At 46.5% G+C, this 27,029-nt stretch overlaps 24 non-coding genes and 2 pseudogenes across 24 annotated transcripts; 2 read left to right on the forward strand and 24 right to left on the reverse strand.

Annotated features, from left to right (window-relative positions):
* Positions 1 to 6,232: 6,232 nt before the first annotated feature.
* Positions 6,233 to 6,411, reverse strand: LOC134993086 (U1 spliceosomal RNA; annotated as a pseudogene).
* Positions 6,412 to 9,908: 3,497 nt separating this feature from the next.
* LOC134993059 (U1 spliceosomal RNA) lies at positions 9,909 to 10,072 on the forward strand. Its single transcript, XR_010196953.1, has one exon. It is a non-coding gene; the product is annotated as a U1 spliceosomal RNA (small nuclear RNA).
* Positions 10,073 to 10,224: 152 nt separating this feature from the next.
* On the forward strand, positions 10,225 to 10,387 carry LOC134993066 (U1 spliceosomal RNA). Its single transcript, XR_010196958.1, has one exon. It is a non-coding gene; the product is annotated as a U1 spliceosomal RNA (small nuclear RNA).
* An 824-nt stretch (positions 10,388 to 11,211) lies between these two features.
* On the reverse strand, positions 11,212 to 11,374 carry LOC134993078 (U1 spliceosomal RNA). The gene has a single exon (XR_010196969.1). It is a non-coding gene; the product is annotated as a U1 spliceosomal RNA (small nuclear RNA).
* Positions 11,375 to 11,526: 152 nt separating this feature from the next.
* LOC134993058 (U1 spliceosomal RNA) lies at positions 11,527 to 11,690 on the reverse strand. The gene has a single exon (XR_010196952.1). It is a non-coding gene; the product is annotated as a U1 spliceosomal RNA (small nuclear RNA).
* A 674-nt stretch (positions 11,691 to 12,364) lies between these two features.
* Positions 12,365 to 12,525, reverse strand: LOC134993082 (U1 spliceosomal RNA). Its single transcript, XR_010196973.1, has one exon. It is a non-coding gene; the product is annotated as a U1 spliceosomal RNA (small nuclear RNA).
* A 152-nt stretch (positions 12,526 to 12,677) lies between these two features.
* On the reverse strand, positions 12,678 to 12,841 carry LOC134993049 (U1 spliceosomal RNA). The gene has a single exon (XR_010196944.1). It is a non-coding gene; the product is annotated as a U1 spliceosomal RNA (small nuclear RNA).
* Positions 12,842 to 13,515: 674 nt separating this feature from the next.
* Positions 13,516 to 13,678, reverse strand: LOC134993077 (U1 spliceosomal RNA). Its single transcript, XR_010196968.1, has one exon. It is a non-coding gene; the product is annotated as a U1 spliceosomal RNA (small nuclear RNA).
* Positions 13,679 to 13,830: 152 nt separating this feature from the next.
* LOC134993056 (U1 spliceosomal RNA) lies at positions 13,831 to 13,994 on the reverse strand. The gene has a single exon (XR_010196950.1). It is a non-coding gene; the product is annotated as a U1 spliceosomal RNA (small nuclear RNA).
* Positions 13,995 to 14,668: 674 nt separating this feature from the next.
* Positions 14,669 to 14,831, reverse strand: LOC134993072 (U1 spliceosomal RNA). The gene has a single exon (XR_010196963.1). It is a non-coding gene; the product is annotated as a U1 spliceosomal RNA (small nuclear RNA).
* A 152-nt stretch (positions 14,832 to 14,983) lies between these two features.
* On the reverse strand, positions 14,984 to 15,147 carry LOC134993061 (U1 spliceosomal RNA). Its single transcript, XR_010196955.1, has one exon. It is a non-coding gene; the product is annotated as a U1 spliceosomal RNA (small nuclear RNA).
* Positions 15,148 to 15,821: 674 nt separating this feature from the next.
* Positions 15,822 to 15,984, reverse strand: LOC134993076 (U1 spliceosomal RNA). The gene has a single exon (XR_010196967.1). It is a non-coding gene; the product is annotated as a U1 spliceosomal RNA (small nuclear RNA).
* A 152-nt stretch (positions 15,985 to 16,136) lies between these two features.
* Positions 16,137 to 16,300, reverse strand: LOC134993057 (U1 spliceosomal RNA). Its single transcript, XR_010196951.1, has one exon. It is a non-coding gene; the product is annotated as a U1 spliceosomal RNA (small nuclear RNA).
* Positions 16,301 to 16,974: 674 nt separating this feature from the next.
* On the reverse strand, positions 16,975 to 17,137 carry LOC134993067 (U1 spliceosomal RNA). The gene has a single exon (XR_010196959.1). It is a non-coding gene; the product is annotated as a U1 spliceosomal RNA (small nuclear RNA).
* Positions 17,138 to 17,289: 152 nt separating this feature from the next.
* On the reverse strand, positions 17,290 to 17,453 carry LOC134993048 (U1 spliceosomal RNA). Its single transcript, XR_010196943.1, has one exon. It is a non-coding gene; the product is annotated as a U1 spliceosomal RNA (small nuclear RNA).
* Positions 17,454 to 18,127: 674 nt separating this feature from the next.
* LOC134993071 (U1 spliceosomal RNA) lies at positions 18,128 to 18,290 on the reverse strand. The gene has a single exon (XR_010196962.1). It is a non-coding gene; the product is annotated as a U1 spliceosomal RNA (small nuclear RNA).
* A 152-nt stretch (positions 18,291 to 18,442) lies between these two features.
* On the reverse strand, positions 18,443 to 18,607 carry LOC134993074 (U1 spliceosomal RNA). Its single transcript, XR_010196965.1, has one exon. It is a non-coding gene; the product is annotated as a U1 spliceosomal RNA (small nuclear RNA).
* A 671-nt stretch (positions 18,608 to 19,278) lies between these two features.
* LOC134993079 (U1 spliceosomal RNA) lies at positions 19,279 to 19,441 on the reverse strand. Its single transcript, XR_010196970.1, has one exon. It is a non-coding gene; the product is annotated as a U1 spliceosomal RNA (small nuclear RNA).
* A 152-nt stretch (positions 19,442 to 19,593) lies between these two features.
* LOC134993084 (U1 spliceosomal RNA) lies at positions 19,594 to 19,757 on the reverse strand. Its single transcript, XR_010196975.1, has one exon. It is a non-coding gene; the product is annotated as a U1 spliceosomal RNA (small nuclear RNA).
* A 671-nt stretch (positions 19,758 to 20,428) lies between these two features.
* LOC134993069 (U1 spliceosomal RNA) lies at positions 20,429 to 20,591 on the reverse strand. The gene has a single exon (XR_010196960.1). It is a non-coding gene; the product is annotated as a U1 spliceosomal RNA (small nuclear RNA).
* A 152-nt stretch (positions 20,592 to 20,743) lies between these two features.
* On the reverse strand, positions 20,744 to 20,909 carry LOC134993065 (U1 spliceosomal RNA). Its single transcript, XR_010196957.1, has one exon. It is a non-coding gene; the product is annotated as a U1 spliceosomal RNA (small nuclear RNA).
* A 972-nt stretch (positions 20,910 to 21,881) lies between these two features.
* LOC134993087 (U1 spliceosomal RNA) lies at positions 21,882 to 22,045 on the reverse strand. The gene has a single exon (XR_010196976.1). It is a non-coding gene; the product is annotated as a U1 spliceosomal RNA (small nuclear RNA).
* A 674-nt stretch (positions 22,046 to 22,719) lies between these two features.
* Positions 22,720 to 22,882, reverse strand: LOC134993083 (U1 spliceosomal RNA). Its single transcript, XR_010196974.1, has one exon. It is a non-coding gene; the product is annotated as a U1 spliceosomal RNA (small nuclear RNA).
* Positions 22,883 to 23,034: 152 nt separating this feature from the next.
* LOC134993052 (U1 spliceosomal RNA) lies at positions 23,035 to 23,198 on the reverse strand. The gene has a single exon (XR_010196946.1). It is a non-coding gene; the product is annotated as a U1 spliceosomal RNA (small nuclear RNA).
* A 692-nt stretch (positions 23,199 to 23,890) lies between these two features.
* Positions 23,891 to 24,032, reverse strand: LOC134993063 (U1 spliceosomal RNA; annotated as a pseudogene).
* A 152-nt stretch (positions 24,033 to 24,184) lies between these two features.
* On the reverse strand, positions 24,185 to 24,348 carry LOC134993060 (U1 spliceosomal RNA). The gene has a single exon (XR_010196954.1). It is a non-coding gene; the product is annotated as a U1 spliceosomal RNA (small nuclear RNA).
* Positions 24,349 to 27,029: the final 2,681 nt, after the last annotated feature.

Genomic DNA, 27,029 nt, shown 5'->3' on the forward strand with positions numbered 1-27,029 from the left:
AATTCGTCCTCTATCCTGACTTATGCCTTCCCAAAAAAATCTTCATTCACTCTATGGGAAAACGTTGTCAAAAAGCCACAGAGGGAGTGGCAGAAAAAAACTGACAGTTGGAAATTTAGCTTACTCCCAATTCCTCATTTTTTATTATTTTGCCCTGAAATTTGTCCTGCAGCAGCGGGTGACGATTCTACGCGTCCATACCAAATTTCAGCTCAGTACGTCCAATCAGTTTTGAGGTGTAGCCCCTCAAACACCATGCCCCCATCTCAGAAGTTCCCTATGGGAGAATTCCGTTTGTTCGATTCAGCCTTAATATAAGGGCACGACCGTGCCCTTATAATTGACTGTATTGTTTTCTTTCAAAAATCCACTTAATTTTCTTTACCCGATTATTAAAATGGTAATTGACAAAAACAAACTACATTGTCACCAGAAGAGCAATACAAAATGTACAAGTGATATATTAAAATCATCTTTCCAGCTTGAATTTCAATGATGCATTGGGGCAACGATTTTGTGAGAAACATCTTCACCCTTAAATAAAGATTTTCTTAATTCCTTACCTGTGTGCTAATTAGATATCACCTTGTTTTCACATTAAACAGACTTCCACATGAGAAAACAGCAAAGATGCAGTGGCGTTAATGTTTCCTGGTGTCAACCTGTATTATTTCCGTAGATATTGAAATGAGGATGCATCTTGCTGCCTTTCCAATGAAGCAAGTTTAATTTAGTAATAGGTGAAAAACCATCCCTACAAAGATGTTAATCAGATACTTGGCTTTGTGGACACTTTTCAGAGAACAAATTTGTTATCATAAAAATAAAGCCAGAAAATGAAGAGCTGTTTAATCACTCAATTGGATTTTACTGCCAGCATTTTTCTTTTTCTCTGCAACCCACTGCTAAATTGTGCTTCCTAGCTGTTTTTTTATAAAATCACTTAATCAAATCTAACTCTGATTACATCAGAGAAGGCCAGGTACCCTACACCATAAGAGGGGGTTTGCAATTTTGACTTGTCTACTTAAATATCACCAAAATCTGATCACAAGGTCAATTACGTCCCTGGGTGGGATTGAACCACCAACCTTTTGATTAATAGCTGAACACACTAACCGATTGCGCCACAGAGACACTTTGCAAAAACTATATACTGACAAAGACTAATAAGCATTCATCTAGAACGTTTCCTAGAAAAACTTTAAAAAGTCAATAATCTGGAGAGTTTTTGTAAGATGTTTCTTCCAGCAACCAATGAAGAAACACATTGGTACTTTCGCATGATGAGTGAGTGCTTCAGGATCTCTTGCACTTACATGTGCAGCAGAGTACTGCAATGGAAGCATGCTGGGCCCATAACCCAGAGGTAGGCAGATTGAAACTATCCTTTGCTATATGCATTTTTTTTTGTTCATTAAAGTAATCCAAAACTGGGATTGATATTTTAGCTTTTATTTTTACTTAAAGTACAATAACTTTTACCATTTTAATTTGTTTTAATAGTATATTGACAGTATTGTTTTCTTTCAAAAATCCACTTAATTTTCTTTACCCTATTATTAAAATGGTAATTGACAAAAACAAACTACATTGTCACCAGAAGAGCAATACAAAATGTACAAGTGATATATTAAAATCATCTTTCCAGCTTGAATTTCAATGATGCATTGGGGCAACGATTTTGTGAGAATCATCTTCACCCTTAAATAAAGATTTTCTTAATTCCTTACCTGTGTGCTAATTAGATATCTCCTTGTTTTCACATTAAACAGACTTCCACATGAGAAAGCAGCAAGGATGCAGTGGCGTTGATGTTTCCTGGTGTCAACCTGTATTATTTCAGTAGATATTGAAATGAGGATGCATCTTGCTGCCTTTCCAATGAAGCAAGTTTAATTTAGTAATAGGTGAAAAACCATCCCTACAAAGATGTTAATCAGATACTTGGCTTTGTGGACACTTTTCAGAGAACAAATTTGTTAGCATAAAAATAAAGCCAGAAAATGAAGAGCTGTTTAATCACTCAATTGGATTTTTTTGCCAGCATATTTCTTTTTCTCTGCAACCCACTGCTAAATTGTGCTTCCTAGCTGTTTTTATAAAATCACTGAATCAAATCTAATTCTGATTACATCAGAGAAGGCCAGGTACCCTACACCATAACAGGGGTATTCGAAATTTTGACTTGTCTACTTAAAGATCAACAAAATCTGATAACAAGGTCAATTACGTCCCTGGGTGGGATTGAACCACCAACCTTTTGGTTAATTGCCGTACACACTAACTGATTGCGCCACAGCGATACTTTTCAAAAGTACATACTGACAAAGGCTAATAAGCATTCATCTAGAACGTTTCCTATAAAAACTTTAAATAGTCAATAATCTGGAGAGTTTTTGTAAGATGTTTCTTCCATCAACCAATGAAGAAACACATTGGTACTTTCCCATGATGAGTGAGTGCTTCAGGATCTCTTGCACTTACATGTGCAGCAGAGTACTGTAATGGAAGCATGCTGGGTCCATAACCCAGAGGTAGGCAGATTGAAACTATCCTCTGCTATATGCATTTTTTTTTGTTAATTAAAGTAATCCAAAACTGGGATTGACATTTTTGCTCTTTTATTTTTACTTAAAGTACAATAACTTTTACCATTTTAATTTGTTTTAATAGTATATTGACAGTATTGTTTTCTTTCAAAAATCCAATTAATTTTCTTTACCCGATTATTAAAATGGTAATTGACAAAAACAAACTACATTGTCACCAGAAGAGCAATACAAAATGTACAAGTGATATATTAAAATCATCTTTCCAGCTTGAATTTCAATGATGCATTGGGGCAACGATTTTGTGAGAAACATCTTCACCCTTAAATAAAGATTTTCTTAATTCCTTACCTGTGTGCTAATTAGATATCACCTTGTTTTCACATTAAACAGACTTCCACATGAGAAAACAGCAAAGATGCAGTGGCGTTAATGTTTCCTGGTGTCAACCTGTATTATTTCCGTAGATATTGAAATGAGGATGCATCTTGCTGCCTTTCCAATGAAGCATGTTTAATTTAGTAATAGGTGAAAAACCATCCCTACAAAGATGTTAATCAGATACTTGGCTTTGTGGACACTTTTCAGAGAACAAATTTGTTATCATAAAAATAAAGCCAGAAAATGAAGAGCTGTTTAATCACTCAATTGGATTTTTCTGCCAGCATTTTTCTTTTTCTCTGCAACCCACTGCTAAATTGTGCTTCCTAGCTGTTTTTTTATAAAATCACTTAATCAAATCTAACTCTGATTACATCAGAGAAGGCCAGGTACCCTACACCATAAGAGGGGGTTTGCAATTTTGACTTGTCTACTTAAATATCACCAAAATCTGATCACAAGGTCAATTACGTCCCTGGGTGGGATTGAACCACCAACCTTTTGATTAATAGCTGAACACACTAACCGATTGCGCCACAGAGACACTTTGCAAAAAGTACATACTGACAAAGACTAATAAGCATTCATCTAGAACGTTTCCTAGAAAAACTTTAAAAAGTCAATAATCTGGAGAGTTTTTGTAAGATGTTTCTTCCAGCAACCAATGAAGAAACACATTGGTACTTTCGCATGATGAGTGAGTGCTTCAGGATCTCTTGCACTTACATGTGTAGCAGAGTACTGCACTGGAAGCATGCTGGGCCCATAACCCAGAGGTAGGCAGATTGAAACTATCCTTTGCTATATGCATTTTTTTTTGTTCATTAAAGTAATCCAAAACTGGGATTGATATTTTAGCTTTTATTTTTACTTAAAGTACAATAACTTTTACCATTTTAATTTGTTTTAATAGTATATTGACAGTATTGTTTTCTTTCAAAAATCCAATTAATTTTCTTTACCCGATTATTAAAATGGTAATTGACAAAAACAAACTACATTGTCACCAGAAGAGCAATACAAAATGTACAAGTGATATATTAAAATCATCTTTCCAGCTTGAATTTCAATGATGCATTGGGGCAACGATTTTGTGAGAAACATCTTCACCCTTAAATAAAGATTTTCTTAATTCCTTACCTGTGTGCTAATTAGATATCACCTTGTTTTCACATTAAACAGACTTCCATATGAGAAAACAGCAAAGATGCAGTGGCTTGGATTTTTGAAAGAAAACAATACTGTCAATATACTATTAAAACAAATTAAAATGGTAAAAGTTATTGTACTTTAAGTAAAAATAAAAGCTAAAATATCAATCCCAGTTATGAATTACTTTAATGTACAAAAAAATAATGCATATAGCAAAGGATAGTTTCAATCTGCCTACCTCTGGGTTATGGGCCCAGCATGCTTCCATTGCAGTACTCTGCTGCACATGTAAGTGCAAGAGATCCTGAAGCACTCACTCATCATGCGAAAGTACCAATGTGTTTCTTCATTGGTTGCTGGAAGAAACATCTTACAAAAACTCTCCAGATTATTGACTTTTTAAAGTTTTTCTAGGAAACGTTCTAGATGAATGCTTATTAGTCTTTGTCAGTATGTATTTTCTGCAAAGTGTCTCTGTGGCGCAATCGGTTAGTGTGTTCAGCTATTTATCAAAAGGTTGGTGGTTCAATCCCACCCAGGGACGTAATTGACCTTGTGATCAGATTTTGGTGATATTTAAGTAGACAAGTCAAAATTGCAAACCCCCTCTTATGGTGTAGGGTACCTGGCCTTCTCTGATGTAATCAGAGTTAGATTTGATTAAGTGATTTTATAAAAAAAACAGCTAGGAAGCACAATTTAGCAGTGGGTTGCAGAGAAAAAGAAAAATGCTGGCAGAAAAATCCAATTGAGTGATTAAACAGCTCTTCATTTTCTGGCTTTATTTTTATGATAACAAATTTGTTCTCAGAAAAGTGTCCACAAAGCCAAGTATCTGATTAACATCTTTGTAGGGATGGTTTTTCACCTATTACTAAATTAAACTTGCTTCATTGGAAAGGCAGCAAGATGCATCCTCATTTCAATATCTACGGAAATAATACAGGTTGACACCAGGAAACATTAACGCCACTGCATCTTTGCTGTTTTCTCATGTGGAAGTCTGTTTAATATGAAAACAAGGTGATATCTAATTAGCACACAGGTAAGGAATTAAGAAAATCTTTATTTAAGGGTGAAGATGTTTCTCACAAAATTGTTGCCCCAATGCATCATTGAAATTCAAGCTGGAAAGATGATTTTAATATATCACTTGTACATTTTGTATTGCTCTTCTGGTGACAATGTAGTTTGTTTTTGTCAATTACCATTTTAATAATCGGGTAAAGAAAATTAATTGGATTTTTGAAAGAAAACAATACTGTCAATATACTATTAAAACAAATTAAAATGGTAAAAGTTATTGTACTTTAAGTAAAAATAAAAGAGCAAAAATATCAATCCCAGTTTTGGATTACTTTAATTAACAAAAAAAAAATGCATATAGCAGAGGATAGTTTCAATCTGCCTACCTCTGGGTTATGGACCCAGCACTTCCATTACAGTACTCTGCTGCACATGTAAGTGCAAAAGATCCTGAAGCACTCACTCATCATGGGAAAGTACCAATGTGTTTCTTCATTGGTTGATGGAAGAAACATCTTACAAAAACTCTCCACATTATTGACTTTTTAAAATGTTTCTAGGAATCGTTCTAGATGAATGCTTATTAGCCTTTGTCAGTATGGACTTTTGCAAAGTGTTGCTGTGGCGCAATCAGTTAGTGTGTAAGGCTATTAACCAAAAGGTTGGTGGTTCAATCCCACCCAGAGACTTAATTGACCTTGTTATCAGATTTTGGTGATCTTTAAGTAGACAAGTCAAAATTTCAAACCCCCTGTTATGGTGTAGGGTACCTGGCCTTCTCTGATGTAATCAGAGTTAGATTTGATTCAGTGATTTTATAAAAACAGCTAGGAAGCACAATTTAGCAGTGGGTTGCAGAGAAAAAGAAATATGCTGGCAGAAAAATCCAATTGAGTGATTAAACAGCTCTTCATTTTCTGGCTTTATTTTATGCTAACAAATTTGTGCTCTGAAAAGTGTCCACAAAGCCAAGTATCTGATTAACATCTTTGTAGGGATGGTTTTTCACCTATTATTAAATTAAACTTGCTTCATTGGAAAGGCAGCAAGTGATGTCATCCAAGCAGTGGGTCAAAGTTGGCTTCAAACCTCGTCTGCTTATGAAAAGAGAAAAGGGGTATGCAGGGCATGGCGGCCTTTTGCGGTGCTTGGATGACCCCTAGTTCGCATTAAATAATGCAGTCGAGTTTCCCACATTTGGGGAAATCACAGGGGTCAGCATACCCAGAATGCAATGAATGAACCGCTCCCTGGGAGAACAGTCTTCATGACCATGGTATCTCCTATGCAAAATAAGTATGATTTGGGATAGGGCTGGGGAGGGCCGCTGCTCAGGCACATCTCTGTCAAGTAAAGGAGATTCAACTGAGGCAGCACAAGGGAACTCTCATCTGGGGACAACAACTGCAGGGAGAACACATATTTTCAGATGAACATGGGAGGGCAGAAGGCTGCCTAATACTGAAGCACCCCCAAACAACAAACCAAATGCAACAACTAGTGCAAGCATTCCTGGGGGAAGGCCTGCAGCAGATGGATTTGCATATGGCGATGTCATCCAAGCAGTGGGTCAAAGTTGGCTTCAACCCTCGTCTGCATATGAAAAGAGAAAAGGGGCGTGCAGGGCATGGCGGCCTTTTGCGGCACTTGGATGACCCCTAGTTCACATTTCTTGCAGCAGCTGGGCACTGTAACAGCTCCAGAGCTGCTCTGTAAGGCAAGTAAAAGGGTGTGGGCCCTGCAGCACTACCTGTAGTTCGCATTGTGCGAGACCCCTAGTTCGCATTAAACACCCCCACCCTCCTTCGGTGTGGGGCTCATGTTGGCCATGCCCCAGCCCCTGAAGCATTCACGCTGATTTCTTGCAGCAGCTGGGCACTGTAACAGCTCAAGAGCTGCTCTGTAAGGCAAGTAAAAGGGTGTGGGCCCTGCAGCACTACCTGTAGTTTGCATTGTGCTTTGGAAGGCACAAAGTAAGCAGACGGGAAGAGAAGTCAGGATAGTGCACAAGGGTATAGACGGGAGGGGCTCAAGAAAAAAGAAGTGGAAACAGACAGCAAACTAGGCTTCCAATGCACAATGCAAACTACAGGTAGTGCTGCAGGGCCCACACCCTTTTACTTGCCTTACAGAGCAGCTCTGGAGCTGTTTAATCACTCAATTGGATTTTTCTGCCAGCATAATTTTTCTCTTACGTCCTAGAGGATGCTGGGGACTCCGTAAGGACCATGGGGGATAGACGGGCTCCGCAGGAGACATGGGCACTTTAAGAAAGACTTTAGATCTGGGTGTGCACTGGCTCCTCCCTCTATGCCCCTCCTCCAGACCTCAGTTTACTACTGTGCCCAGAGGAGACTTGGTGCTTTTCAGGGAGCTCTCCTGAGTTTCCTGACAGAAAGTATATTTGTTAGATTTTTTTATTTTCAGGGAGCCTGCTGGCAACAGACTCCCTGCATCGAGGGGCGGAGGGGAGAGACGCACACCTACTTCTGTGAGTTGATAGGCTCTGCTTCTTAGGCTACTGTACAGCATTAGCTCCAGAGGTATCGGTACGCAGGTCTCACCCTCGCCGTCCGTCCCAGCGCCGCGCCGCCGTCCCCCTCGCAGAGCCGGAAGATAGAAGCCGGGTGAGTATGAGAAGAAAAGAAGACTTCAGAGGCGGCGGAAGACTTCATGATCTTCACTGAGGTAACGCACAGCAGTAAAGCTGTGCTCCATTGCTCCCATACACCTCTCACACGGCAGTCAGTGTAAGGGTGAAGGGCGCAGGGGGGACGCCCTGGGCAGCAATATAGACCTCTCTTTGGCAAAATAAATATATATGCAGCTAGGCACTGTATATATATATAAGAGCCCCCGCCTTTTTTTTACTATATTTGAGCGGGACAGAAGCCCGTCGCAGAGGGGGTGGGGCTTCTCCCTCAGCACTCACCAGCGCCATTTTCTCCACAGCACCGCTGAGGGGAAGCTCCACGGACTCTCCCCTGCTTATACCACGGTAGAAAGAGGGTCTTAAAGAAGAGGGGGGCACATAATTAGGCGCATATATATATGGAAATACAGCGCTACTGGGTAAACATAAAATTATTGTGTTTTTTTCCTGGGTCATATAGCGCTGGGGTGTGTGCTGGCATACTCTCTCTCTCTGTCTCTCCAAAGGGCCTTGTTGGGGAACTGTCCTCAGATAAGAGGATTCCCTGAGTGTATGGTGTGTCGGTACACGTGTGTCGACATGTCTGAGGTAGAAGGCTCTCCTAGAGAGGAGCAGGAGCAAATTAATGTGGTGTCTCCATCGACAACGCCGACACCTGACTGGATGGATATGTGGAATGTTTTAAGTGCTAATGTAAACTTATTACACAAGAGATTAGACAAAGCTGAAGCTAGGGAACAGTCAGGGAGTCAACCCATGCCTGTCCCTATGTCGCAGGGACCTTCGGGGTCTCAAAAGCGCCCACTATCCCAAATAGTTGACACAGATACCGACACGGATTCTGACTCCAGTGTCGACTACGATGATGCAAAGTTACAGCCAAAATTGGCTAAATGTATTCGATATATGATTATTGCACTAAAAGATGTTTTGCACATCACAGAGTCCCCTGTCCCTGACACGAGGGTACACATGTATAAGGGAAAGAAACCTGAGATAACCTTTCCCCCCTCACATGAGTTGAACGAATTATGTGAAAAAGCTTGGGAATCTCCAGACAAAAAGCTGCAGATTCCCAAAAGGATTCTTATGGCGTATCCTTTCCCGCCAATGGACAGGATACGGTGGGAATCCTCCCCTAGGGTGGATAAAGCATTGACACGCTTATCCAAAAAGGTAGCGCTGCCATCCCAGGATACGGCTACCATCAGGGACCCTGCTGACCGCAAGCAGGAGGTTACCCTAAAGTCCATTTACACACATTCTGGTACCTTACTCAGACCGGCAATTGCGTCGGCCGGGGTTGTAGCGCGGTGGCAGCGGAATTGCAGACCCGTCCTCAATTCCTGCTAAAAGTGGAATCATCCTTTCATATGAACCAACCTATTGTGATGCCTGTGGCTACGCGTGACTTGGAGGATTCCGAGTCCCTTGATGTGGTCAGGGCTTTGAAAATTTACGTGGCCAGAACGGCTAGAGTCAGAAAAACAGAAGCACTGTTTGTCCTGTATGCAGCCAACAAGATTGGCACCCCTGCTTCAAAGCAGACTATTGCTCTCTGGATCTGTAACACGATTCAGCAGGCGCATTCTATGGCGGCAAATCCATCTGCGAACTACAGGTAGTGCTGCAGGGCCCACACCCTTTTACTTGCCTTACAGAGCAGCTCTGGAGCTGTTACAGTGCCCAGCTGCTGCAAGAATTCAGCTTGAATGCTTCAGGGGCTGGGGCATAGCCAACATGAGCCCCACACCAAAGGAGGGTGGAGGTGTTTAATGCAAACTAGGGGTCAGCCAAGCGCCGCAAAAGGCCACCATGCCCTGCACGCCCCTTTTCTCTTTTCATATGCAGACGAGGGTTGAAGCCAACTTTGACCAACTGCTTGGATGACATCACCATATGCAAATCCATCTGCGGCAGGCCTTCCCCCAGGAATGCTTGCACTAGTTGTTGCATTTGGTTTGTTGTTTGGGGGTGCTTCAGTATTAGGCAGCCTTCTGCCCTCCCATGTTCATCTGAAAATATATGTTCTCCCTGCAGTTGTTGTCCCAAGATGAGAGTTCCCTTGTGCTGCCTCAGTTGAATCTCCTTTACTTGACAGAGATGTGCATGAGCAGCGGCCCTCCCCAGCCCTATTCCAAATCATACTTATTTTGCATAGGAGATACCATGGTCATGAAGATTTTTCTCCCAGGGTGAGGTTCATTCATTGCATTTTGGGTATGCTGACCCCTGTGATTTCCCCAAATGTGGGAAACTCGACTGCATTATTTGTGGTAGTGGGAGGCTGTGTTTGTGATTTCTTCTGGTCAGCTCTGGTAAAAGTCAGATTTCTTTGTTTCAGATTTTCCTTTAGCCTTGTTCTTCTTTCGAGAGTTCCCTTGTGCTGCCTCAGTTGGATCTCCTTCACTTAACAGGGGGGTGCCCGAGCAGCGACCCTCCCCAGCTCTAGCCCAACTCCTACTTACCTGCCAGGTGAGATACTATGATCATGAAGGTGCTTCTCCCAGGGCAAGGCTCACCCATTGCACTCTGGGTGTGCTGCCCCTGCGATTTCCCCAAATGTGGGAAACTTGACTGCATAATTTGTGTTTCCCCTGGTCGGCTCTCGTATAATTCAGATCTCTTTGTCTCAGATCTCTCTCCAGCCTAGTTTGCTGTCTGTTTCCACTTCTCTTTTCTTCAGCCGCTCCCTTCTATACCCTTGTGCACTATCCTGACTTCTCCTCCCGTCTGCTTACTTTGTGCCTTCCAATGCACAATGCAAACTACAGGTAGTGCTGCAGGGCCCACACCCTTTTACTTGCCTTACAGAGCGTCTCTGGAGCTGTTACAGTGCCCAGCTGCTGCAAGAAATCTGCTTGAATGCTTCAGGGGATGGGACATGGCCAACATGAGCCCCACACCAAAGGAGGGTGGAGCAGAAGGCTGCCTAATACTGAAGCACCCCCAAACAACAAACCAAATGCAACAACTAGTGCAAGCATTCCTGGGGGAAGGCCTGCCGCAGATGGATTTGTGGTGATGTCATCCAAGCAGTTGGTCAAAGGTGGCTTCAACCCTCGTCTGCATATGAAAACAGAAAAGGGGCGTGCAGGGCATGGTGGCCTTTTGCGGCGCTTGACTGACCCCTAGTTTGCATTAAACACCTCCACCCTCCTTCGGTGTGGGGCTCATGTTGGCTATGCCCCAGCCCCTGAAGCATTCAAGCTGATTTCTTGCAGCAGCTGGCCACTGTAACAGCTCCAGAGCTGCTCTGTAAGGCAAGTAAAAGGGTGTGGGCCCTGCAGCACTACCTGTAGTTTGCATTGTGCATTGGAAGGCACAAAGTAAGCAGACGGGAGGAGAAGTCAGGATAGTGCACAAGGGTATAGAAGGGAGCGGCTGAAGAAAAGAGAAGTGGAAACAGACAGCAAACTAGGCTGGAGAGAGACCTGAGACAAAGAGATCTGAATTATACGAGAGCCGACCAGGGGAAACACAAATTATGCAGTCAAGTTTCCCACATTTGGGGAAATCGCAGGAGCAGCACACCCAGAGTACAATGGGTGAGCCTTGCCCTGGGAGAAGCACCTTCATGATCATAGTATCTCACCTGGCAGGTAAGTAGGAGTTGGGCTAGAGCTGGGGAGGGTCGCTGCTCGGGTACCCCCCTGTAAAGTGAAGGAGATCCAACTGAGGCAGCACAAGGGAACTCTCGAAAGAAGAACAAGGCTAAAGGAAAATCTGAGACAAAGAAATCTGACTTTTACCAGAGCTGACCAGAAGAAATCACAAACACAGCCTCCCACTACCACAAATAATGCAGTCAAGTTTCCCACATTTGGGGAAATCACAGGGGTCAGCATACCCAAAATGCAATGAATAAACCTCACCCTGGGAGAAAAATCTTCATGACCATGGTATCTCCTATGCAAAATAAGTATGATTTGGAATAGGGCTGGGGAGGGCCGCTGCTCATGCACATCTCTGTCAAGTAAAGGAGATTTAACTGAGGCAACACAAGGGAACTCTCATCTGGGGACAACAACTGCAGGGAGAACATATATTTTCAGATGAACATGGGAGGGCAGAAGGCTGCCTAATACTGAAGCACCCCCAAACAACAAACCAAATGCAACAACTAGTGCAAGCATTCCTGGGGGAAGGCCTGCCGCAGATGGATTTGCATATGGTGATGTCATCCAAGCAGTGGGTCAAAGTTGGCTTCAACCCTCGTCTGCATATGAAAAGAGAAAAGGGGCGTGCAGGGCATGGTGGCCTTTTGCGGCGCTTGGCTGACCCCTAGTTTGCATTAAACACCTCCACCCTCCTTTGGTGTGGGGCTCATGTTGGCTATGCCCCAGCCCCTGAAGCATTCAAGCTGATTTCTTGCAGCAGCTGGGCACTGTAACAGCTCCAGAGCTGCTCTGTAAGGCAAGTAAAAGGGTGTGGGCCCTGCAGCACTACCTGTAGTTCGCATTGTGCGTTGGAAGGCACAAAGTAAGCAGACAGGAGGAGAAGTCAGGATAGTGCGCAAGGGCATAGAAGGGAGCGGCTCAAGAAAAGAGAAGTGGAAACAGACAGCAAACTAGGCTGGAGAGAGACCTGAGACAAAGAGATCTGAATTATACGAGAGCCGACCAGGGGAAACACAAATTATGCAGTCAAGTTTCCCACATTTGGGGAAATCGCAGGAGCAGCACACCCAGAGCAATGGGTGAGCCTTGCCCTGGGAGAAGCACCTTCATGATCATAGTATCTCACCTGGCAGGTAAGTAGGAGTTGGGCTAGAGCTGGGGAGGGTCGCTGCTCGGGTACCCCCCTGTAAAGTGAAGGAGATCCAACTGAGGCAGCACAAGGGAACTCTCGAAAGAAGAACAAGGCTAGAGGAAAATCTGAGACAAAGAAATCTGACTTTTACCAGAGCTGACCAGAGGAAAGCACAAACACAGTCCCCCACTACCACAAATAATGCAGTCAAGTTTCCCACATTTGGGGAAATCACAGGGGTCAGCATACCCAAAATGCAATGAATGAACCTCACCCTGGGAGAACAATCTTCATGACCATGGTATCTCCTATGCAAAATAAGTATGATTTGGAATAGGGCTGGGGAGGGCCGCTGCTCATGCACATCTCTGTCAAGTAAAGGAGATTCAACTGAGGCAGCACAAGGGAACTCTCATCTGGGGACAACAACTGCAGGGAGAACACATATTTTCAGATGAACATGGGAGGGCAGAAGGCTGCCTAATACTGAAGCACCCCCAAACAACAAACCAAATGCAACAACTAGTGCAAGCATTCCTGGGGGAAGTTCTGCAGAAGACGGATTTGCATACGGTGATGTCATCCAAGCAGTGGGTCAAAGTTGGCTTCAACCCTCATCTGCATATGAAAAGAGAAAAGGGGCGTGCAGGGCATGGCGGCCTTTTGCGGTGCTTGGATGACCCCTAGTTCGCATTAAACACCTCCACCCTCCTTTGGTGTGGGGCTCATGTTGGCCATGCCCCATCCCCTGAAGCATTCAAGCAGATTTCTTGCAGCAGCTGGGCACTGTAACAGCTCCAGAGCTGCTCTGTAAGGCAAGTAAAAGGGTGTGGGCCCTGCAGCACTACCTGTAGTTTGCATTGTGCATTGGAAGGCACAAAGTAAGCAGACGGGAGGAGAAGTCAGGATAGTGCACAAGGGTATAGAAGGGAGCGGCTGAAGAAAAGAGAAGTGGAAACAGACAGCAAACTAGGCTGGAGAGAGACCTGAGACAAAGAGATCTGAATTATACGAGAGCCGACCAGGGGAAACACAAATTATGCAGTCAAGTTTCCCACATTTGGGGAAATCGCAGGGGCAGCACACCCAGAGTGCAATGGGTGAGCCTTGCCCTGGGAGAAGCACCATCATGATCATAGTATCTCACCTGGCAGGTAAGTAGGAGTTGGGCTAGAGCTGGGGAGGGTCTCTGCTCGGGCACCCCCCTGTCAAGTGAAGGAGATCCAACTGAGGCAGCACAAGGGAACTCTCAAAAGAAGAACAAGGCTAGAGGAAGATCTGAAACAAAGAAATCTGACTTTTACCAGAGCTGACCAGAGGAAAACACAAACACAGTCCCCCACTACCACAAATAAAGCAGTCGAGTTTCCCACATTTGGGGAAATCACAGGGGTCAGCATACCCAGAATGCAATGAATGTACCTCACCCTGGGAGAATAATCTTCATGACCATGGTATCTCCTATGCAAAATAAGTATGATTTGGGATAGAGCTGGGGTGGGCCGCTGCTCAGGCACATCTCTGTCAAGTTAAGGAGATTCAACTGAGGCAGCACAAGGGAACTCTCATCTGGGGACAACAACTGCAGGGAGAACACATATTTTCAGATGAACATGGGAGGGCAGAAGGCTGCCTAATACTGAAGCACCCCCAAACAACAAACCAAATGCAACAACTAGTGCAAGCATTCCTGGGGGAAGGCCTGCCGCAGATGGATTTGCATATGGTGATGTCATCCAAGCAGTGGGTCAAAGTTGGCTTCAACCCTCGTCTGCATATGAAAACAGAAAAGGGGCGTGCAGGGCATGGTGGCCTTTTGCGGCGCTTGTCTGACCCCTAGTTTGCATTAAACACCTCCACCCTCCTTCGGTGTGGGGCTCATGTTGGCTATGCCCCAGCCCCTGAAGCATTCAAGCTGATTTCTTGCAGCAGCTGGGCACTGTAACAGCTCCAGAGCTGCTCTGTAAGGCAAGTAAAAGGGTGTGGGCCCTGCAGCACTACCTGTAGTTTGCATTGTGCATTGGAAGGCACAAAGTAAGCAGACAGGAGGAGAAGTCAGGATAGTGCACAAGGGTATAGAAGGGAGCGGCTGAAGAAAAGAGAAGTGGAAACAGACAGCAAACTAGGCTGGAGAGAGACCTGAGACAGAGAGATCTGAATTATACGAGAGCCGACCAGGGGAAACACAAATTATGCAGTCAAGTTTCCCACATTTGGGGAAATTGCAGGAGCAGCACACCCAGAGTACAATGGGTGAGCCTTGCCCAGGGAGAAGCACCTTCATGATCATAGTATCTCACCTGGCAGGTAAGTAGGAGTTGGGCTAGAGCTGGGGAGGGTCGCTGCTCGGGTACCCCCCTGTAAAGTGAAGGAGATCCAACTGAGGCAGCACAAGGGAACTCTCGAAAGAAGAACAAGGCTAAAGGAAAATGTGAGACAAAGAAATCTGACTTTTACCAGAGCTGACCAGAGGAAAGCACAAACACAGTCTCCCACTACCACAAATAATGCAGTCAAGTTTCCCACATTTGGGGAAATCACAGGGGTCAGCATACCCAAAATGCAATGAATGAACCTCACCCTGGGAGAAAAATCTTCATGACCATGGTATCTCCTATGCAAAATAAGCATGATTTGGAATAGGGCTGGGGAGGGCCGCTGCTCATGCACATCTCTGTCAAGTAAAGGAGATTCAACTGAGGCAGCACAAGGGAACTCTCATCTTGGGTCAACAACTGCAGGGAGAACACATATTTTCAGATGAACATGGGAGGGCAGAAGGCTGCCTAATACTGAAGCACCCCCAAACAACAAACCAAATGCAACAACTAGTGCAAGCATTCCTGGGGGAAGTTCTGCAGAAGACGGATTTGCATACGGTGATGTCATCCGAGCAGTGGGTCAAAGTTGGCTTCAACCCTCATCTGCATATGAAAAGAGAAAAGGGGCGTGCAGGGCATGGCGGCCTTTTGCGGTGCTTGGATGACCCGTAGTTCGCATTAAACACCTCCACCCTCCTTTGGTGTGGGGCTCATGTTGGCCATGCCCCATCCCCTGAAGCATTCAAGCTGATTTCTTGCAGCAGCTGGGCACTGTAACAGCTCCAGAGCTGCTCTGTAAGGCAAGTAAAAGGGTGTGGGCCCTGCAGCACTACCTGTAGTTTGCATTGTGCATTAGAAGGCACAAAGTAAGCAGACGGGAGGAGAAGTCAGGATAGTGCACAAGGGTATAGAAGGGAGCGGCTGAAGAAAAGAGAAGTGGAAACAGACAGCAAACTAGGCTGGAGAGAGACCTGAGACAAAGAGATCTGAATTATACGAGAGCCGACCAGGGGAAACACAAATTATGCAGTCAAGTTTCCCACATTTGGGGAAATTGCAGGAGCAGCACACCCAGAGTACAATGGGTGAGCCTTGCCCTGGGAGAAGCACCTTCATGATCATAGTATCTCACCTGGCAGGTAAGTAGGAGTTGGGCTAGAGCTGGGGAGGGTCGCTGCTCGGGTACCCCCCTGTAAAGTGAAGGAGATCCAACTGAGGCAGCACAAGGGAACTCTCGAAAGAAGAACAAGGCTAAAGGAAAATCTGAGACAAAGAAATCTGACTTTTACCAGAGCTGACCAGAGGAAAGCACAAACACAGTCTCCCACTACCACAAATAATGCAGTCAAGTTTCCCACATTTGGGGAAATCACAGGGGTCAGCATACCCAAAATGCAATGAATGAACCTCACCCTGGGAGAAAAATCTTCATGACCATGGTATCTCCTATGCAAAATAAGTATGATTTGGAATAGGGCTGGGGAGGGCCGCTGCTCATGCACATCTCTGTCAAGTAAAGGAGATTCAACTGAGGCAGCACAAGGGAACTCTCATCTTGGGACAACAACTGCAGGGAGAACACATATTTTCAGATGAACATGGGAGGGCAGAAGGCTGCCTAATACTGAAGCACCCCCAAACAACAAACCAAATGCAACAACTAGTGCAAGCATTCCTGGGGGAAGTTCTGCAGAAGACGGATTTGCATACGGTGATGTCATCCAAGCAGTGGGTCAAAGTTGGCTTCAACCCTCATCTGCATATGAAAAGAGAAAAGGGGCGTGCAGGGCATGGCGGCCTTTTGCGGTGCTTGGATGACCCCTAGTTCGCATTAAACACCTCCACCCTCCTTTGGTGTGGGGCTCATGTTGGCCATGCCCCATCCCCTGAAGCATTCAAGCTGATTTCTTGCAGCAGCTGGGCACTGTAACAGCTCCAGAGCTGCTCTGTAAGGCAAGTAAAAGGGTGTGGGCCCTGCAGCACTACCTGTAGTTTGCATTGTGCATTGGAAGGCACAAAGTAAGCAGATGGGAGGAGAAGTCAGGATAGTGCACAAGGGTATAGAAGGGAGCGGCTGAAGAAAAGAGAAGTGGAAACAGACAGCAAACTAGGCTGGAGAGAGACCTGAGACAAAGAGATCTGAATTATACGAGAGCCGACCAGGGGAAACACAAATTATGCAGTCAAGTTTCCCACATTTGGGGAAATCGCAGGGGCAGCACACCCAGAGTGCAATGGGTGAGCCTTGCCCTGGGAGAAGCACCTTCATGATCATAGTATCTCACCTGGCAGGTAAGTAGGAGTTGGGCTAGAGCTGGGGAAAGTCGCTGTTCGGGCACCCCCCTGTCAAGTGAAAGAGATCCAACTGAGGCAGCACAAGGGAACTCTCGAAAGAAGAACAAGGCTAGAGGAAGATCTGAGACAAAGAAATCTGACTTTTTCCAGAGCTGACCAGAGGAAAGCACAAACACAGTCCCCCACTACCACAAATAATGCAGTCGAGTTTCCCACATTTGGGGAAATCACAGGGGTCAGCATACCCAAAATGCAATGAATGAACCTCACCCTGGGAGAACAATCTTCATGACCATGGTATCTCCTATGCAAAATAAGTATGATTTGGGATAGGGCTGGGGAGGGCCGCTGCTCATGCACATCTCTGTCAAGTAAAGGAGATTCAACTGAGGCAGCACAAGGAAACTCTCATCTGGGGACAACAACTGCAGGGAGAACACATATTTTCAGATGAACATGGGAGGGCAGAAGGCTGCCTAATACTGAAGCACCCCCAAACAACAAACCAAATGCAACAACTAGTACAAGCATTCCTGGGGGAAGTTCTGCAGAAGACGGAATTGCATACGGTGATGTCATCCAAGCAGTGGGCCAAAGTTGGCTGGAACCCTCATCTGCATATGAAAAGAGAAAAGGGGTATGCAGGGCATGGCGGCCTTTTGCGGCGCTTGGATGACCCTTAGTTCGCATTAAACACCCCCACCCTCCTTCGGTGTGGGGCTCATGTTGGCCATGCCCCATCCCCTGAAGCATTCAAGCTGATTTCTTGCAGCAGCTTGGCACTGTAACAGCTCCAGAGCTGTTCTGTTAGGCAAGTAAAAGGGTGTGGGCCCTGCAGCACTACCTGTAGTTTGCATTGCGCATTGGAAGGCACAAAGTAAGCAGACAGGAGGAGAAGTCAGGATAGTGCACAAGGGTATAAAAGGGAGCGGCTCAAGAAAAGAGAAGTTGAAACAGACAGCAAACTAGGCTGGAGAGAGACCTGAGACAAAGAGATCTGAATTATACGAGACCTGACCAGGGGAAACACAAATTATGCAGTCAAGTTTCCCACATTTGGGGAAATCGCAGGGGCAGCACACCCAGAGTGCAATGGGTGAGCCTTGCCCTGGGAGAAGCACCTTCATGATCATAGTATCTCACCTGGCAGGTAAGTAGGAGTTGGGCTAGAGCTGGGGAGGGTCGCTGCTCGGGCACCCCCCTGTCAAGTGAAGGAGATCCAACTGAGGCAGCACAAGGAAACTCTCGAAAGAAGAACAAGGCTAGAGGAAGATCTGAGACAAAGAAATTTGACTTTTACCAGAGCTGACCAGAGGAAAACACAAACACAGTCCCCCACTACCAACAAATAAAGCAGTCGCGTTTCCCACATTTGGGGAAATCACAGGGGTCAGCATACCCAGAATGCAATGAATGAACCTCACCCTGGGAGAGTAATCTTCATGACCATGGTATCTCCTATGCAAAATAAGTATGATTTGGGATAGGGCTGGGGAGGGCCGCTGCTCATGCACATCTCTGTCAAATAAAGGAGATTCAACTGAGGCAGCACAAGGGAACTCTCATCTGGGGACAACAACTGCAGGGAGAACACATATTTTCAGATGAACATGGGAGGGCAGAAGGCTGCCTAATACTGAAGCACCCCCAAACAACAAACCAAATGCAACAACTAGTGCAAGCATTCCTGGGGTAAGTTCTGCAGAAGACGGATTTGCATACGGTGATGTCATCCAAGCAGTGGGTCAAAGTTGGCTTCAACCCTCATCTGCATATGAAAAGAGAAAAGGGGCGTGCAGGGCATGGCGGCCTTTTGCGGTGCTTGGATGACCCCTAGTTCGCATTAAACACCCCCACCCTCCTTTGGTGTGGGGCTCATGTTGGCCATGCCCCATCCCCTGAAGCATTCAAGCTGATTTATTGCAGCAGCTGGGCACTGTAACAGCTCCAGAGCTGCTCTGAACGGCAAGTAAAAGGGTGTGGGCCCTGCAGCACTACCTGTAGTTTGCATTGTGCATTGGAAGGCACAAAGTAAGCAGACGGGAGAAGTCAGGATAGTGCGCAAGGGCATAGAAGGGAGCGGCTCAAGAAAAGAGAAGTTGAAACAGACAGCAAACTAGGCTGGAGAGAGACCTGAGACAAAGAGATCTGAATTATACGAGAGCCGACCAGGGGAAACACAAATTATGCAGTCAAGTTTCCCACATTTGGGGAAATCGCAGGAGCAGCACACCCAGAGTGCAATGGGTGAGCCTTGCCCTGGGAGAAGCACCTTCCTGATTATAGTATCTCACCTGGCAGGTAAGTAGGAGTTGGGCTAGAGCTTGGGAGGGTCGCTGCTCGGGCACCCCCCTGTCAAGTGAAGGAGATCCAACTGAGGCAGCACAAGGAAACTCTCGAAAGAAGAACAAGGCTAGAGGAAGATCTGAGACAAAGAAATCTGACTTTTACCAGAGCTGACCAGAGGAAAGCACAAACACAGTCCCCCACTACCACAAATAATGCAGTCGAGTTTCCCAAATTTGGGGAAATCACAGGGGTCAGCATACCCAGAATGCAATGAATGAACCTCACCCTGGGAGAACAATCTTCATGACCATGGTATCTCCTATGCAAAATAAGTATGATTTGGGATAGGGCTGGGGAGGGCCGCTGCTCAGGCACATCTCTGTCAAGTAAAGGAGATTCAACTGAGGCAGCACAAGGGAACTCTCATCTGGGGACAACAACTGTAGGGAGAACACATATTTTCAGATGAACATGGGAGGACAGAAGGCTGCCTTATACTGAAGCACCCCCAAACAACAAACCAAATGCAACAACTAGTAAAAGCATTCCTGGGTGAAGGTCTGCAGAAGACGGATTTGCATACGGTGATGTCATCCAAGCAGTGGGCCAAAGTTGGCTGGAACCCTCATCTGCATATGAAAAGAGAAAAGGGTTATGCAGGGCATGGCGGCCTTTTGCGGCGCTTGGATGACCCCTAGTTCGCATTAAACACCTCCACCCTCCTTCGGTGTGGGGCTCATGTTGGCTATGCCCCAGCCCCTGAAGCATTCAAGCTGATTTCTTGCAGCAGCTGGGCACTGTAACAGCTCCAGAGCTGCTCTGTAAGGCAACTAAAAGGGTGTGGGCCCTGCAGCACTACCTGTAGTTCGCATTGTGCGTAGGAAGGCACAAAGTAAGCAGACGGGAGAAGTCAGGATAGTGCGCAAGGGCATAGAAGGGAGCGGCTCAAGAAAAGAGAAGTGGAAACAGACAGCAAACTAGGCTGGAGAGAGACCTGAGACAAAGAGATCTGAATTATACGAGAGCCGACCAGGGGAAACACAAATTATGCAGTCAAGTTTCCCACATTTGGGGAAATCGCAGGGGCAGCACACCCAGAGTGCAATGGGTGAGCCTTGCCCTGGGAGAAGCACCTTCATGATCATAGTATCTCACCTGGCAGGTAAGTAGGAGTTGGGCAAGAGCTGGGGAGGGTCGCTGCTCGGGCACTCCCCTGTCAAGTGAAGGAGATCCAACTGAGGCAGCACAAAGGAACTCTCGAAAGAAGAACAAGGCTAGAGGAAGATCTGAGACAAAGAAATCTGACTTTTACCAGAGCTGACCAGAAGAAAGCACAAACACAGTCCCCCCACTACCAACAAATAAAGCAGTCGCGTTTCCCACATTTGGGGAAATCACAGGGGTCAGCATACCCAGAATGCAATGAATGAACCTCACCCTGGGAGAGTAATCTTCATGACCATGGTATCTCCTATGCAAAATAAGTATGATTTGGGATAGGGCTGGGGAGGGCCGCTGCTCATGCACATCTCTGTCAAGTAAAGGAGATTCAACTGAGGCAGCACAAGGGAACTCTCATCTGGGGACAACAACTGCAGGGAGAACACATATTTTCAGATGAACATGGGAGGGCAGAAGGCTGCCTAATACTGAAGCACCCCCAAACAACAAACCAAATGCAACAACTAGTGCAAGCATTCCTGGGGGAAGGCCTGCAGCAGATGGATTTGCATACGGTGATGTCATCCAAGCAGTGGGTCAAAGTTGGCTTCAACCCTCGTCTGCATATGAAAAGAGAAAAGGGGCGTGCAGGGCATGGCGGCCTTTTGCGACGCTTGGATGACCCCTAGTTCGCATTAAACACCTCCACCCTCCTTCGGTGTGGGGCTCATGTTGGCTATGCCCCAGCCCCTGAAGCATTCAAGCTGATTTCTTGCAGCAGCTGGGCACTGTAACAGCTCCAGAGCTGCTCTGTACGGCAAGTAAAAGGGTGTGGGCCCTGCAGCACTACCTGTAGTTTGCATTGTGCATTGGAAGGCACAAAGAAAGCAGACAGGAGGAGAAGTCAGGATAGTGCACAAGGGTATAAAAGGGAGGGGCTCATGAAAAAAGAAGTGGAAACAGACAGCAAATTAGGCTGGAGAGAGACCTGAGACAAAGAGATCTGAATTATACGAGAGCCGACCAGGGGAAACACAAATTATGCAGTCAAGCTTCCCACATTTGGGGAAATCAGAGTGCAATGGGTGAGCCTTGCCCTGGGAGAAGCACCTTCATGATCATAGTATCTCACCTGGCAGGTAAGTAGGAGTTGGGCTAGAGCTGGGGAGGGTCGCTGCTCGGGCACCCCCCTGTCAAGTGAAAGAGATCCAACTGAGGCAGCACAAGGGAACTCTCGAAAGAAGAACAAGGCTAGAGGAAGATCTGAGACAAATAAATCTGACTTTTACCAGAGCTGACCAGAGGAAAGCACAAACACAGTCCCCCACTACCACAAATAATGCAGTCGAGTTTCCCACATTTGGGGAAATCACAGGGGTCAGCATACCCAGAATACAATGAATGAACCTCACCCTGGGAGAACAATCTTCATGACCATGGTATCTCCTATGCAAAATAAGTATGATTTGGGATAGGGCTGGGGAGGGCCGCTGCTCAGGCACATCTCTGTCAAGTAAAGGAGATTCAACTGAGGCAGCACAAGGGAACTCTCATCTGGGGACAACAACTGCAGGGAGAACACATATTTTCAGATGAACATGGGAGGGCAGAAGGCTGCTTAATACTGAAGCACCCCCAAACAACAAACCAAATGCAACAACTAGTGCAAGCATTCCTGGGGGAAGGCCTGCAGCAGATGGATTTGCATACGGTGATGTCATCCAAGCAGTGGGTCAAAGTTGGCTTCAACCCTCGTCTGCATATGAAAAGAGAAAAGGGGCGTGCAGGGCATGGCGGCCTTTTGCGGCGCTTGGATGACCCCTAGTTCACATTAAACACCTCCACCCTCCTTCGGTGTGGGGCTCATGTTGGCTATGCCCCAGCCCCTGAAGCATTCAAGCTGATTTCTTGCAGCAGCTGGGCACTGTAACAGCTCCAGAGCTGCTCTGTACGGCAAGTAAAAGGGTGTGGGCCCTGCAGCACTACCTGTAGTTTGCATTGTGCATTGGAAGGCACAAAGTAAGCAGACAGGAGGAGAAGTCAGGATAGTGCACAAGGGTATAAAAGGGAGGGGCTCATGAAAAAAGAAGTGGAAACAGACAGCAAACTAGGCTGGAGAGAGACCTGAGACAAAGAGATCTGAATTATACGAGAGCTGACCAGGGGAAACACAAATTATGCAGTCAAGCTTCCCACATTTGGGGAAATCGCAGGGGCACCACACCCAGAGTGCAATGGGTGAGCCTTGCCCTGGGAGAAGCACCTTCATGATCAAAGTATCTCACCTGGCAGGTAAGTAGGAGTTGGGCTAGAGCTGAGGAGGGTCGCTGCTCTGGCACCCCCCTGTCAAGTGAAAGAGATCCAACTGAGGCAGCACAAGGGAACTCTCGAAAGAAGAACAAGGCTAGAGGAAGATCTGAGACAAATAAATCTGACTTTTACCAGAGCTGTCCAGAGGAAAGCACAAACACAGTCCCCCACTACCACAAATAATGCAGTCGAGTTTCCCACATTTGGGGAAATCACAGGGGTCAGCATACCCAGAATGCAATGAATGAACCTCACCCTGGGAGAACAATCTTCATGACCATGGTATCGCCTATGCAAAATAAGTATGATTTTGGATAGGGCTGGGGAGGGCCGCTGCTCAGGCACATCTCTGTCAAGTAAAGGAGATTCAACTGAGGCAGCACAAGGGAACTCTCATCTGGGGACAACAACTGCAGGGAGAACACATATTTTCAGATGAACATGGGAGGGCAGAAGGCTGCCTAATACTGAAGCACCCCCAAACAACAAACCAAATGCAACAACTAGTGCAAGCATTCCTGGGGGAAGTTCTGCAGAAGACGGATTTGCATACGGTGATGTCATCCAAGCAGTGGGTCAAAGTTGGCTTCAACCCTCATCTGCATATGAAAAGAGAAAAGGGGCGTGCAGGGCATGGCGGCCTTTTGCGGCGCTTGGATGACCCCTAGTTCGCATTAAACACCTCCACCCTCCTTCGGTGTGGGGCTCATGTTGGCTATGCCCCAGCCCCTGAAGCATTCAAGCTGATTTCTTGCAGCAGCTGGGCACTGTAACAGCTCCAGAGCTGCTCTGAACGGCAAGTAAAAGGGTGTGGGCCCTGCAGCACTACCTGTTGTTTGCATTGTGCATTGGAAGGCACAAAGTAAGCAGACGGGAGAAGTCAGGATAGTGCGCAAGGGCATAGAAGGGAGCGGCTCAAGAAAAGAGAAGTTGAAACAGACAGCAAACTAGGCTGGAGAGAGACCTGAGACAAAGAGATCTGAATTATATGAGAGCCGACCAGGGGAAACACAAATTATGCAGTCAAGTTTCCCACATTTGGGGAAATCGCAGGAGCAGCACACCCAGAGTGCAATGGGTGAGCCTTGCCCTGGGAGAAGCACCTACATGATCATAGTATCTCACCTGCCAGGTAAGTAGAAGTTGGGCTAGAGCTGGGGAGGGTCGCTGCTCGGGTACCCCCCTGTCAAGTGAAGGAGATCCAACTGAGGCAGCACAAGGGAACTCTCGAAAGAAGAACAAGGCTAGAGGAAGATCTGAGACAAATAAATCTGACTTTTACCAGAGCTGACCAGAGGAAAGCACAAACACAGTCCCCCACTACCACAAATAATGCAGTCGAGTTTCCCACATTTGGGGAAATCACAGGGGTCAGCATACCCAGAATGCAATGAATGAACCTCACCCTGGGAGAACAATCTTCATGACCATGGTATCTCCTATGCAAAATAAGTATGATTTGGGATAGGGCTGGGGAGGGCCGCTGCTCAGGCACATCTCTGTCAAGTAAAGGAGATTCAACTGAGGCAGCACAAGGGAACTCTCATCTGGGGACAACAACTGCAGGGAGAACACAAATTTTCAGATGAACATGGGAGGGCAGAAGGCTGCCTAATAATGAAGCACCCCCAAACAACAAACCAAATGCAACAACTAGTGCAAGCATTCCTGGGGGAAGGCCTGCAGCAGATGGATTTGCATACGGTGATGTCATCCAAGCAGTGGGTCAAACAACAAACCAAATGCAACAACTAGTGCAAGCATTCCTGGGGGAAGGCCTGCAGCAGATGGATTTGCATACGGTGATGTCATCCAAGCAGTGGGTCAAAGTTGGCTTCAACCCTCGTCTGCATATGAAAAGAGAAAAGGGGCGTGCAGGGCATGGCGGCCTTTTGCGGCGCTTGGATGACCCCTAGTTCGCATTAAACACCTCCACCCTCCTTCGGTGTGGGGCTCATGTTGGCTATGCCCCAGCCCCTGAAGCATTCAAGCTGATTTCTTGCAGCAGCTGGGCACTGTAACAGCTCCAGAGCTACTCTGTACGGCAAGTAAAAGGGTGTGGGCCCTGCAGCACTACCTGTAGTTTGCATTGTGCATTGGAAGGCACAAAGAAAGCAGGCAAGGTCCAGAGAACAGTTAGAGGTCGGAGTAGCACTATCTCAAGTAGTACTACGACAGCACGGATGGATTCTAAATATTCCAAAATCGCAGCTGATTCCGACGACACGTCTGCTGTTCCTAGGGATGATTCTGGACACAGTACAGAAAAAGGTGTTTCTCCCGGAGGAGAAAGCCAAGGAGTTATCCGACATAGTCAGGAACCTCCTAAGACCAGGCCAAGTGTCAGTACAATGCACAATGGTCCTGGGAAAGATGGTGGCTTCTTACGAAGCGATTCCATTCGGCAGATTCCATGCAAGAACTTTTCAGTGGGATCTGCTGGACAAATGGTCCGGATCGCATCTTCAAATGCATCAGCGGATAACCCTGTCTCCAAGGACAAGGATGTCTCTCCTGTGGTGGTTACAGAGTGCTCATCTCCTAGAGGGCCGCAGATTCGGCATTCAGGATTGGGTCCTGGTGACCACGGATGCCAGCCTGAGAGGCTGGGGAGCAGTCACACAGGGAAGAAATTTCCTGGGCTTGTGGTCAAGCATGGAAACGTCACTTCACATAAATATCCTGGAACTAAGGGCCATTTACAATGCCCTAAGTCAGGCAAGACCTCTGCTTCAGGGTCAGCCGGTGTTGATCCAGTCGGACAACATCACGGCAGTCGCCCACGTAAACAGACAGGGCGGCACAAGAAGCAGGAGGGCAATGATGGAAGTGGCAAGGATTCTTCGCTGGGCGGAGAATCATGTGATAGCACTGTCAGCAGTGTTCATTCCGGGAGTGGACAACTGGGAAGCAGACTTCCTCAGCAGACACGATCTTCACCCGGGGGAGTGGGGACTTCACCCAGAAGTCTTCCACATGATTGTGAACCGTTGGGAAAAACCAAAGGGTGGACATGATGGCGTCCCGCCTCAACAAAAAGCTGGACAGATATTGCGCCAGGTCAAGGGACCCTCAGGCAATAGCTGTGGACTCTCTGGTAACACCGTGGGTGTACCAGTCAGTGTATGTGTTCCCTCCTCTTCCTCTCATACCAAAAGTACTGAGAATCATAAGAAGGAGAGGAGTAAAGACTATACTCGTGGCTCCGGATTGGCCAAGAAGGACTTGGTACCCGGAAATTCAAGAGATGCTCACGGAAGACCCGTGGCCTCTACCTCTAAGAAAGGACCTGCTCCAGCAGGGACCATGTCTGTTCCAAGACTTACCGCGGCTGCGTTTGACGGCATGGCGGTTGAACGCCGGATCCTGAAGGAAAAAGGCATTCCGGATGAAGTCATCCCTACCCTGATCAAAGCCAGGAAGGATGTAACCATACAACATTATCACCGTATTTGGCGTAAATATGTTGCGTGGTGCGAGGCCAGGAAGGCCCCTACAGAGGAATTTCAACTGGGTCGTTTCCTGCATTTCCTGCAAACAGGACTGTCTATGGGCCTCAAATTAGGGTCCATTAAGGTTCAAATTTCGGCCCTGTCAATATTCTTCCAAAAAGAACTGGCTTCTGTTCCTGAAGTTCAGACGTTTGTCAAGGGAGTACTGCATATACAGCCTCCTTTTGTGCCTCCAGTGGCACCTTGGGATCTCAATGTAGTTTTGGGATTCCTAAAATCACATTGGTTTGAACCACTCACCACTGTGGACTTAAAATATCTCACATGGAAAGTGGTAATGCTGTTAGCCCTGGCTTCAGCCAGGCGTGTCTCAGAATTGACCAAAACAAAAAACTGCAACAAACGAGCGCCTAATCATCAAAATAAAAAGTGAAAACCAATACGTGTTTCATAGAATTAAATAATCACAATTTTATGTTCCTGATAGTCTGCGCTTGCCGGAATACTATGTGTAGTATTGTGGTGATAGCATAGAAAAAGAACAAACGGCTGCGCTGAATATCAGGAACGAAACATGATGTACAGAGAGCCAACGTAAAAAATAACAATGTTTATTAATAAAACATATAAAAAGATTAATTGTCAAATAACCGGTGAAAAATATATACAAATATATATAAGAACA

This window comes from Pseudophryne corroboree, unplaced genomic scaffold, assembly GCF_028390025.1.
Source record: "Pseudophryne corroboree isolate aPseCor3 unplaced genomic scaffold, aPseCor3.hap2 scaffold_1243, whole genome shotgun sequence".
NCBI lineage: Eukaryota > Metazoa > Chordata > Amphibia > Anura > Myobatrachidae > Pseudophryne > Pseudophryne corroboree.